General features: G+C 44.3%; 1 long non-coding RNA gene across 1 annotated transcript; it reads right to left on the bottom strand.

Annotated features, from left to right (window-relative positions):
- Positions 1-9,283: 9,283 nt before the first annotated feature.
- On the bottom strand, positions 9,284-11,067 carry LOC119280566. The gene is made up of 4 exons (XR_005138110.1): positions 10,964-11,067; positions 10,586-10,807; positions 10,419-10,485; positions 9,284-10,298 (listed from the first exon to the last, which is right to left on the bottom strand). It is a non-coding gene; the product is annotated as an uncharacterized LOC119280566 (long non-coding RNA).
- Between the last annotated feature and the right edge of the window lie 636 nt (positions 11,068-11,703).

Genomic DNA, 11,703 nt, shown 5'->3' with positions numbered 1-11,703 from the left:
AAGAAGACTAATAAGCTGATGGTAGAGAGGGATAAGCTGATCAAGGAGAGCGATGGGCTGAAGTAGGAGAGAAAACTCCTCAGGATAGAGAGCAATGAGCTCAAGGTGGACATAGCTCATTTTAAAAAAGATGAAGAGAGCAATAGAAAGAAGCTTCACCAGCTGAGGGTAATCCTTGATGAAGAGTAGTTCTTTAACTAGCTAGTCCATCTCGAGTCGATGAGTAACTTTTGTGAAGTTTAATTAACTTGTTAAGTTGATGAGTATCTTGCGTTAATTAGTACCTATTGAGTAACTAGCTAGTACCTTTTTGTGAAGTACAATTATTTAGTTTATGAGGTAAAATAATTTTTTATTACCAAAAAATCAATTTGCTGGCGTTGGCCAACAAGGAACGATAGTGTTAAGACAAGTTTACTGCTGGTGTTGGCCACATGGCACGCAACTCACGTAGAATACTGCCGACGTGGGCTCCAATGCCACCACTACTTTTTAGCAATTGCGCCATATTGATGGCGTCGGGCGTCCATGCCAACAAGATCGTTTTTGCCACGTCATAGCTAGGCTTTTCTACACTAGTGATGCTTATGAGAGGGGGTAATCATAAGTGGGTTATTTTTTCAAATAAAAACAACACCCTAGCACTAGTTCACCCACATAAAAATTTATCAAAATAATGAACGTGAATCAATGACTTATGATGAACATGACTAGACGAAATTTTCATGTATCCCCGATAACGATTTTCTTATTATAAGAAGTATTTATGGCTTGTCCTTTGGAACATAAGGATTAGACCATCTTGTTGTACCTTGTTACTTGCTACGAATTATCTTGCTACCAAACTATCTGTTACTACTGATATACAACGGAGAAAACTCGGTGAAAAAAGAAAACAAAAATATAGAAAGCAGTGTAAAATCCATCTCTTTTCCTTCTAGTAAGTTGTGTCCAAGTTATTTAACATGAACTTGAAGTTTGCTCTGTGGCTATCAACACGACGAACCACCTAGGAGATTTGAGGATTGACCCCCCTCGCTCTCCCTTTTTAACTGAATTTTTCTTAAAAGAATCTCTATTGGGCTGGCCCAATTACTCCAGACGCTTCGCTGAATGTGGGATATAGCTCCCGAGGCTAGTTCTTGGATAAACGAATTTAGGCAAATCCTATTTGACGCCCGCAGGCATCAAAAGGAGCAGCCTTCGCTGAAGCAAGTCGCCACTTGGGCCGGCCCAGGTAAGGATTTCGTTCGCTGCTGTTTTCCCTGTTTCTTGCGGGATTTTTTTCGTTTTTCTTCTATGGTTTTTTGCTTCCAGTTTTTTCACGGTTTTGCCCGGTTTTCAGTTGTTTTGTTCCGTTTTTTATTTTTCTGTTTTGATTCTTTTTTGTCCTTTCATTTTCTTTCATTTGCATTTCCTTTTTTATTTCATGTTTCTGTTCTTCTTTTCATTATTGTGTATTTGTATAAAAAGTTCACCGTGTGTTACAAAAATCTTCAATGTATTAAGAAAATGCTCATCGTATATTATGACATAGTTCACCTTGCACTGTAAAATTGTTCATTGTGTATTACAAAAATGTTCATTGTATATTATTAAATTGTTCAACGTATATTAGAAAATGTTCATTATGTATTAAAAAAATGTTCATTATGTATTATTAAATTGTTCATCGTATATTAGAAAATGTTCATTGTGTATTACAAAAATGGTCATTGTATATTATGAAATTGTTCAACATATAATTAGAAAATGTTCATTGTGTATTTAAGTTTTGTTCATCATATATTTAAAAATTGTTTAGCGTATAACCATCAAATGTCCATTTTAGTATTTTAAATTTGTTCAGTATTTTTTTACAAAAAGGTTCACTGTATTTTAAAATTTCTTCAACGTATATTATAAAAATGTTGAACGTTTTTTTTAAGGATTTGCCCCTGTACATTCTACTTTAAGATTGGTGCTGCATGTAAAATTGTTGTGGTAGCTAGCTCGGCTGGTTAGCCTCACTTGATTCGAGCATGAAGTCGTCGGTTCGATCCCACACATACGCTTTTTCTTTTTCGTTTTTTCGCTCATAGCCAGATGATTGGGCCGGCCCGTGTGCGCGTCGCTTCAGCGAAGTTGGAATGATCGGACGCACACGGGCGGCGTACAGGTGCTCCCCGAATTTATCCTCAGCCTAGGCAGAGATGGGGTCAGGACTTGGTAACAGCTATTGGGCTTTTATATTATTTTCTTTGGCCCATCTCAGATATGGTATATAGTAGGCTGGTGTAAAATTACAGGGTGGGCTGCAGCCCACCCTGCCCACCTTGTAGCTCCGCCCGTACTACATGCATAGGTATGGTTCTCCCCTAAAAAAATGTATAGGTATGGTCCCGTCAAAAAAATGTATAAGTTTGGTAGTGTAGATTCTTAAAAAAAGGTATGGTAGTGTTTTTGATGTGTACAAGGGAGCAAAAAATGTGAGGCCACGGGACCGCATACACTATCTACGTGTTTGCTTCATATTGTTTTGATGTTTAAAAGGGAGTGAAAAATGTGAGGCCAGGGAGCCACATACACTATGGGTGTGTTTGCTTGGCATACTACAGTTGGCACACTTTGCCGCATGAAAAGTTAAACAAGCTTGACTAAGTTAGTCCCTTGTTTGTTTTGCGACTATAGTTTTGGTAAGATTCATTTCTTTCAGTCGACACCCCACATGTTATTTGTTAAACATGTCATGTTACATACATGAGATATGGTGGACTTGGCCTGCCGGTTAAGAGTTGTTAGGGAGTTTTTATCTTGTTGTTTTTCCTTCTAGTTCTCTCCCTTATCTAAATGTATCTCTCCTGGTTGTTTCAACAACTGAATCCTGTATGCGTCATGCGAGGGCTGGCCTCCCCTAATCAATATATATCACGCGGGCTTCCATGTAAAGTTGAGACGCTTCATGATACTTTGACATTATTAACTGAAAAGAGAACACAAGCATGACAAATTTCGCTGTCAATTTGATCGCCTAATCTTAGCTATGTGTGGCAAAAAGGGCCCGGCAATGTTAGCACGCGAACCAAACATGCCTTATATCTCGCATATAGTAAGTCGTGTATTCAGCTGGTTAGCGAAACCTTTCACGAGGTGGTTCTGATTGACACGACATACCTGTATATATTTAGAATGGTCATGCGGGAATACAACTATCATTATAGTTTTTTTATAGAATCAGTACTTCAGATTTCATTATTTGAAGCATGAACAGCCGGCCTCGCAGCAGCATGCTATTGCTACCCTGAAGTTGGGCAAGTGGACAAATCAGCAGTCGCCCGGCGAACCAATAGCGACCACGACATGCGTCTCACCCATGTCAACATCTCGCCAGCCTCGTCGACACATACCGCATCGCCGACCCGGCAGTGGAGTTATCCCTCAGCCTCCCATCCAAAGGGGAGTACGATCGGAGCTTTCGCGAGCGTGGTGGTGATGATGAAGTTTGGGGTCGCTACGGAACCTGAGCACAACCCTTCCAAGTGGTTGCGCTCATGCCACTGTAGCCGAAGTTGGACGCATGTCAGGTCATGGTGACGTTGCAGGACACTATTTATGACTACCTCGAGAACTATGCATTTGTTTTCCTCCAATATTCCACATATGGACATGAGGAACAAGCCACTGTAACCTCGGGGTGTTCTTGTGCACAGTTCATGTTCGGGCGACAAATGATAGAGGCTTCGTATGTTTATATAGGAACAAATAGCACCTTTTGTTTAATCATGCGATAGCTATTGGCAGTCATCCATCTCATGTCCATGACTGCATGCTTAACTGTTTGTTCACTCACAGGAAACACATCACACTGACTAACCATTGTGTGTGGTTGGCCTCTCAATTTTATCATCGTAATAGCCTCATCGTCCACTCTGCCAAATATGTGGGAGGCATGAACACATGAATTAAATGAGTGTGAATAACACCATTGGAAGCGTAATGACGAGTAAAGGGGAAGTAAAGGGGATGAGAAGCCGAGAGCAGTTGTCTCCTCACCCCTCGACGCCCTACAGTGCAGATAACTACTACTCGGCCTGCTGCCCTCCTCCACCTACAGCACCGACGCCAAGCCGTATTTGAATGAAACTTGGAGCGAGGCCGACATGCTCGATGAAATGCCTGCCAGGAAAAATAAATTGTTTCTTTCCCTTTTGTTTCAGTTGCTCTAGAGATTGATGAGTCATGTGATAGTTATGGGCTTATGGCTAGGTTCTTCTTTCCTTTTGTAGTGAGCAATTGAATGATGATGCTGACGACTTCATAGAGGTAAACATCTGCAGCCGGAGCGCCGACCCAAACTTCGGTCGGTCGCTTCGCTAGCAATGCGAGCACTGCGGGGCCACGGGTGCCACGCGACCTGTCCAGCCCAGCCGTACCCTTTTGCTTCTTATCCTCTTCCGCTTTTACAAGTCAGCTCCAATGCCTTCTTCTTCCTCCCAAAACGCATCTCACCTAGAAAAATCACCAAACGCCATGGCCATGGGCGAGCTGCTGTGATTTGCTTCCAGCTCGACGCGCCACACCCAGCGACAAATCAGGGCCCACGGGGGCCGGCAGCGCCGCGGGTGGTCCTTTTTTTTTCTCCAAGCGTGCGCGGGAAGAGAGGAAGACGATGCACCTACCCTCGCGTTAATCAGGGCCCATAATACGCGCTAGATCGAACACTCGGCAGCCGACCGGCCGAAATCTTCGGCTGGTGCGCCAGCGCCTAGCGGTGCGCTTTCATGGATCAATTGAATGAAAGCCACACACTCGGCCTCGAATACATTGCCATGTTAATGTCCTGCATATACCCTGGAGATGCAGAGAAATGCCGAGATGGTGGGGGAGGTGGAGTATATCCAAAATTGAAGAGGAAGAATAGATCGTGCAAGTACAAGACCGAGAAAGATATTTGTTTGTGCTAAGCTTGGGTTAACATCTCGCTTGATGCCACAGTTGGCACCCACGTAACAAACGAAAATTTTGGGGGAAGAATCGAGTAGTTATACAACAGCCATGTGTCCATTCCCTCCAACCACACATTTGGGCCTCTCACTCATAGTTGGACAGTGATCCAAGACCAATGCAACCAATGGGCCTAATGTGTTGAGCAAGTCAACCTGGCACCGCCAGAATTGGAATCCCCAAGCACGAGTATGAGCCCATCATTCGAGCTCTTTACAAGGAGTGGAACAAGAGACACGTGGGCAAAGCCTTTTGTTTGCATCATTGCTACAAAGAGCTTGATAAACATGAGAAGTGGACAAAAAGAAACTATGAGACAACATCGAAGAAGTAAGGGCTCAATACCAATGTTGTTGATGATGATGACTTGGTCGAGAACCTACACACTCCTCATGACCGACTAGACGGAGCAAAATTTACAAAGTGAATCAAGAAGAATGGTGGTGTTGGCGAATACAAGGAAGAGTTGACGCTGGTGTTGAAGAATACAAGGAAGAGTTGATGGTGATTGAGGGAGTCCTGGATTAAGGGGTCCTCGGACTGTCGGACTATTAACATGGGCCGGACTGTTGGACTATGAAGATACAAGACCAAAGACTTCTTCCTGTGTCCGGATGGGACTCTCCTTTGCGTCGATGGCAAGCTTGGCGATCCGGATATGTAGATTCCTTCCTCTATAACCGACTTTGTGTAACCCTAGCCCCCTCCGGTGTCTATATAAACCGGAGGATTTAGCCCATAGAGGCAACTTGCAATCATAATCATATGTAAGACTTCTAGGGTTTAGCCATTACGATTTCGTGGTAGATCAACTCTTGTAATACTCATATTCATCAAGATCAATCAAGCAGGAAGTAGGGTATTACCTCCATAGAGAGGGCCCGAACCTGGGTAAACATCGTGTCCCCCGTCTCCTATTACCATCGACCTTAGACGCATAGTTCGGGAACCCCTACCCGAGATCCGCCGGTTTTGACATCGACAGTGATGGTGGAGGTGAAGAGGGCATTGGCGGCTGACGTGGTGGAGGACAAGCTGACTTGTTTCTATGAGATAAAGATGGTGGTGGAGGAGAAGTGAATGGTAGAGGCGGATCCTCTAAGGTTGTGGCGATGTTGGTTGGTGGGTGTCTCGTCAGTGATGGTCAACGGAGAAGATTCCACATTATTATGTGTTGACGGGATGCGGCGGAATGCTGGTTGGTGCAACTCAGCGGTGGCAAGGTTTGCCGGATTAAACGGATCTGGCACGATAAAAATAGGCATTGTTCGGTTTCATAGTGAGGTTGTGCGAGGTGCAACCCTCTTCTCCTCCATTGCTACTATCAAATGTCGCCAAGGCGGTGCATCTAGTGGTGATGGCTACTAGGCGCAGGCATGGGGGACCTGATAACCATTATCAAGACAACCTTGTGGCGGTGATCAAAAGGGACGGGATGTCTTCTTCCCTGCCAGCGATTTCTCCCTTGGCTGCAAGTTCTATGTGAGCAGGACGCTAGAATGGTTGGCGATGAATATCGTGGCAGGCAAAGCGGTTGCATTTTCTCTGGGTGAAAACTTAGAATTTTGACTTATGGCTTTGATCAAGTAGCGTCGGCGCCCGCGCGCCGTGTCCTTATTGAAGGTGTTGGTTTGAAGATCTTCTTCGAGGTGGTAGCCTTCGTCGGACATCTGGATTCGACAATTTCTTACCGAAGTCCTTGTCATGGAGCACTACGTCCTTTGTCTGCTAGTATGGCGTCAAGGTTTGGTGGTTTGATTTGGGGATACTATCGCGAGGCTTGTCTTATGTGGATGACCTCATGTTTCTCCCCTCTTTGTAAGCCAATTTATTTGGCATTATCAATAACTATAATATATGGCTGTGTGCATCACCTGATGCGGAGGCCGAGGGTGTTCCACTCTTTTCGAAACAAAAATTATGATACGGTGCATTTGAATTGTTTATGTATGCATTCAAATGTGATGATTTTGTTTCAACTAGCACAGTGGCCCGCTCGATACGCGGGCTAGCTTTTATAAATTTCAATAATGAGAACATAATATTTATGTGGTGAAAGAGCATGTGTGGTACAAAATAAAAGGTAATTTCTAAATTTTTTACAGTAAAGTGATATGTACGGTTGAAACGAAAATGAAGAACAATTATAATGAAGGAATAGTGCTCTAAATTTTGGTTAACTTGTACACGTCTAAAAGGGCAACAACATGACTCTTTTCTTCTTTGAAACCTATCCAGTTAAAGGAACTTCCAGATAATTAAACAAAAATATAAAGCAGAGCAACATATGTTTTACCGTAGCATATACATTGCCTGTTTTGTAGTTGAATCGTGTGATTCCTAGAATTTCTCTTTTTCTTAATAGAGTCAGTGCACCTTTAATTCTCCAGATTTCATTTAGAAAATAACTACTACTACCCGGAGATCTTGAACTCGTAATTGCAGCCAACTGAATCCAAATATTTATATAATCCTTAGTAAACCTTCAAATACGGTGGGAGACAAACAGATCATCCCATTCCTTCTCTTCACATAGTTATCATTATTATTGTACGTCTGATCATCTTAAATATATAGTAATTATTTAGCAAGTCGCACCTTCATGACATGTTCATCCAAGTAACCATACGTTGTCCCTGGCGGCTGGAACCCTAGCCGCCGCTAGGAGAGCCCAATCTTCCAGCGCCGTCCTCCGGTGGCGACCTCGGTCGTCGGTGGTGAGGGGGGTCGCCGGATCCACGTGTGTGGATCATTTTTACTTCCTCGTAGTCTAGATTTTTAGGCCGTTCATCGTCTTTGTTTCGACGGCCACGATGACAGCGCTGAATAAAGATTCTTCGGATCCTTCCTTGACAAGGCTATCGATCCTATGGTTGGGGATGGATTTGGAAACCAGTCTGTTCAAACAAGGATGGCGTGGCGGCGACGGCATCCTGGTGGTGGACCTGTGTCCTCGGGCTCCACCGTTGCGACGACGTTTGCTCCAGCGTCGGCGCGGAGCTTGGGAGGTAGTCTAGGAGCGGATGCAGATTGTGGTTTGCATCAACGACATATGAAAGACGGAACATGTGCTGGATTCGTGGTTCGTGGATGGTAGGTATGGTTTTTTTCGGCGACGTCTTAGTCGCGGTGGGGTGCCAGATCTGGAGTTTGATGGCGTGTCCGGGGTGTTGCCCCGGTCTGATTCGTTCAACGGTAAGGGCTTCACTTTTGGTGAGCCACCTTGGAGGTCCGCAAAGCTGCATATCAGCGATGGAACTGCGTCGAGCTCGGGTGAGGAGGTGATCCATTATTATTTTATTCGGTGGCTGCTGTCGTGGTGCCGGAAGCAGGTGATGGGCGTCGGGGTCAAATTCAGAGATGTTCTGCTATCTTTTCAGTTTTGTCATGTCGGTCTTTACGTGATATGTATTTTAATCTTTATGATATGAATGAGACACGTATTACCATGCAAAAAAAAAAGTAAACATACGTTTTGTTATTCTGCTGGGAGCAACTCAATCCTCCACGTGCAGATCAGGTTTCTTGTCGTCATGCTTCTGCTTTACTTGGTCTTCCCCTCCCATAGAAGTTCCTGACAAAAACAGAACTTACTATGCGTTGTCTGCGGTCTGCTCCTACTTTTGAAGTGGCACAGTTCAAATCTTGCATCCATGCAGGAGGAAACCATGCAGTGATCGGCTGAATGCGAGAGCGACTACGGCTGCGTGCGTGAGGGTAGGAGAGTGCACCGTAGCGATGGGATTCTAGCGGCGTCGTGCATGAGGGCAGGAGTCTGTAGCCCAATTGTTTTCGAAAATGCCATTTGGTGGCCGCGCACCATGGAGGCCGAAATTTGCGCCCTCTTGATGAGCGCCACGCAACCAGGCCTCTACCGTATTTCAGCGTCGTACCCTTTTTGATCTCCTGTATTGCCAGTAAATAAACAACGGCAGCTCATGTAGACAAGATGGCACAGCAGGGCCCGCACAGTTCAAAGGAAAGGAATCACGGTGTAGTAAATAGGATTGACTCCGTCGTCATGTTCCTGTGCGAAGCAGAAAGCCGTTTTAGTCTATCGTTAGGAGATCATGCCAGACCCCGTTTAAACTTTCACTCAATTTTTTTATTCACCCATGTTGCGTCTAGATTCATATAGGGAAACAAAAAAAAATTAGTGTGCAACTGAAGATGCAAAGGGTAGATGATGTTTTTGTCTGTGCAACTCACAAGATTCAGAAGACACTGACGACATTCTGATTCAGAGACAAGGCCTGAAAGATTTCCAAACTGAAAAAGTTAAACTAGGAGCAAGACCACAATTTCAGGGTGTTACAGGACTCAGAAGATAGTGACGACAATATTATTCAGAAACAAGGTCTGGCAGATTTCCAAACTGAAAAGGTCAAACTAAACGTCACCTGCTCATAGCAACACCACAATTTCAGTGTATTACAGGATTTAATCAAGGACTCGACAACTGCGACACAACAAGGAAATCAAATCACACCCAAAGAAGCATTATAGTGCAAACTCGATACACAGCGGATTTGTTCAGTTAGCAATCTGAATTTTCAAAGTCTGCTTTGGGCGGGTTGGTGCAAGTGTTCTTCCCGTGACCTCACCAGCTGCATCTGGAGCATCGAGGCGACTTCCTCGGCGCCTTTGGAACATCTCCTCGTTGCGGAAAAGTGGTGCTCTTGTGACCTTAACCTCTGCAGATAGAACAGAACCTAGACCTCTTTTTTGGTTGCTCATATGGTGCTTTGCCGCGACTTGTGCTAGGGCGTCCAGCTGCCCTTTTCTTTGTCGGTGCTGCAAAACAATCAGAACATTGCGAGGCACTCTGTGCTGGATTTTGGCCTCCACCTTTGTGTTGGATTTTTTCCATTGTCCACATCAGATTTTTCACTCGACCCACCTCGTTAATCTGTACACTGTATGTGAAATCAGGATCTTCACCTCTCATCGCGTTGAACACCTCTATGGTCTTTGTTGCATCATTTCCTGATTGCTCTTGGTTAAGCTTCTTCAGAGACCTTTTGGTGAATGGCGCCTCTTTTACTGAACCAAAAAAACTGCCAACGACACTGTAAACCTTGTTTATGCTTACATTTTTTCCTCGGCTGTTTCACAAGGTCCCTTGTGTATCTATCTATGTGCCGATGAGACTTCCAGTGTAATTTCTCCATATAGTTGACAGAAAGTCTGGTTGTGCTCTGCCCTGTGTTTGCAAACGTACCAGCCCTTAATCCCTTATCATCTTATCTAAGGACCCTCATCATGGCAGTGAAGCCACAAAGTGTGGAACGGCTATTTGATTGCAATGGTTTACCCTGCGCAAGAATTAAAATAAAACCACTCATAAGTTTTTCTTCCTCTGCAATAGCTTCTTGAGGAAATCTAATACATAAAAATTCAGCGCGGCTTTTACTTATAAGTGTTCCACTGCTTACCGCACACATGCACACAATTTCCTGGATGCATTTTTTCCGATGAACGTTCAACCGGCTTTTAGCACACCTGACGCCAAAACACAGTATCCCATGAGTAATATTGTAGAACTCGTAAGATTCTTCGACCAAGTCAAAACTTGTCCCCAATACAGGATGAACAATAGTACCAGCTTTCTTGTCTGCATAAGCACGCATCGAAGCCTCGAGCGCAGGAACTCGACTTGGATTGCTTTCCGTCTCATCTGACACTTTGCCAATCCTAATCCTGTAGTTTTTAGCCCATTTTGCACACACAGTTGTGGGATGCTTTATGGATTGAAGCAACGACGGATTGCACAACAGCCACATCTCCCCCCAAGAGATCCCTGGCATCGACCATAGGAATCAAGCTGCAATGAATCACAGGAAAATCATATCCTCATATTCAACACCCCGGGGAGTGGAACCAGACGACACTAGCTAGCACAGGCAACAAGAGCTACAGGCATGACTTGTTCATAGCACTAGAACAAGACCATAAAGGGAAAGATCAGGCAGGAGTTTACCCTGATTCGGCTTCCTCGAAGAACTCAAGCCTATCCCATGGCGATCCCTCGCACGCCCAGCTGCCGCCGCAAGGGGATGAATGGTCTGGCGAGGCAGAGAAACCTATGCTGTGTAGAAGTAATTGCGAGGCTATCTGCAGCGATAGACAGACCCATTGAAAGATTATTAATTACCCACCAGCCCGCTCCTACCTGTGCAGTGTCCAACCAGCCCAGTGGGTACATAACGTGCACACAAAAGCCACCGAACGATTGGCCCATGTATAAACACAGTACTGGAGGCCATGGCACCGATGTATTGCAAATTATTGGCGTGTGTATAAGAAAATGGAAACTAAACAATACACATCCCATCGCTATTACAGACGGCCCAGATTTCGGCCTGCATGGTGCGCGGCCACTAAAACGCTTCTCTCAGTACAATTTGTCTTCTTTCAATGATGGATTGAGTCGCGTAAAGGAAAACTAATGTATGACATGATCACATTTTTTTTCTGCTCTTCCTTTTACTAAGGAGTCAAGGAATTTACAGAAACTAATACGGCATAGGTGATTCCTAGAGACGTGTCAAGGCTAAATTAATGCCAGCCTGGGCTTTCCTATGAGTTATATCCAGTCCGTCAATTTTATGTTTTATGTTACCGAGTCCACCAGATTGATGGCCAGTTGTTTCTGATTTTTGTGATAATTTCTAGCTAAATTCTATTTTCTCTAGTTAACTCATCAAGCGCTTTTAATAT

Source organism: Triticum dicoccoides, chromosome 3B (assembly GCF_002162155.2).
Source record: "Triticum dicoccoides isolate Atlit2015 ecotype Zavitan chromosome 3B, WEW_v2.0, whole genome shotgun sequence".
NCBI classification, from domain to species: Eukaryota; Viridiplantae; Streptophyta; class Magnoliopsida; order Poales; family Poaceae; genus Triticum; species Triticum dicoccoides.
This window is presented reverse-complemented; position numbering and strand designations above follow the sequence as displayed.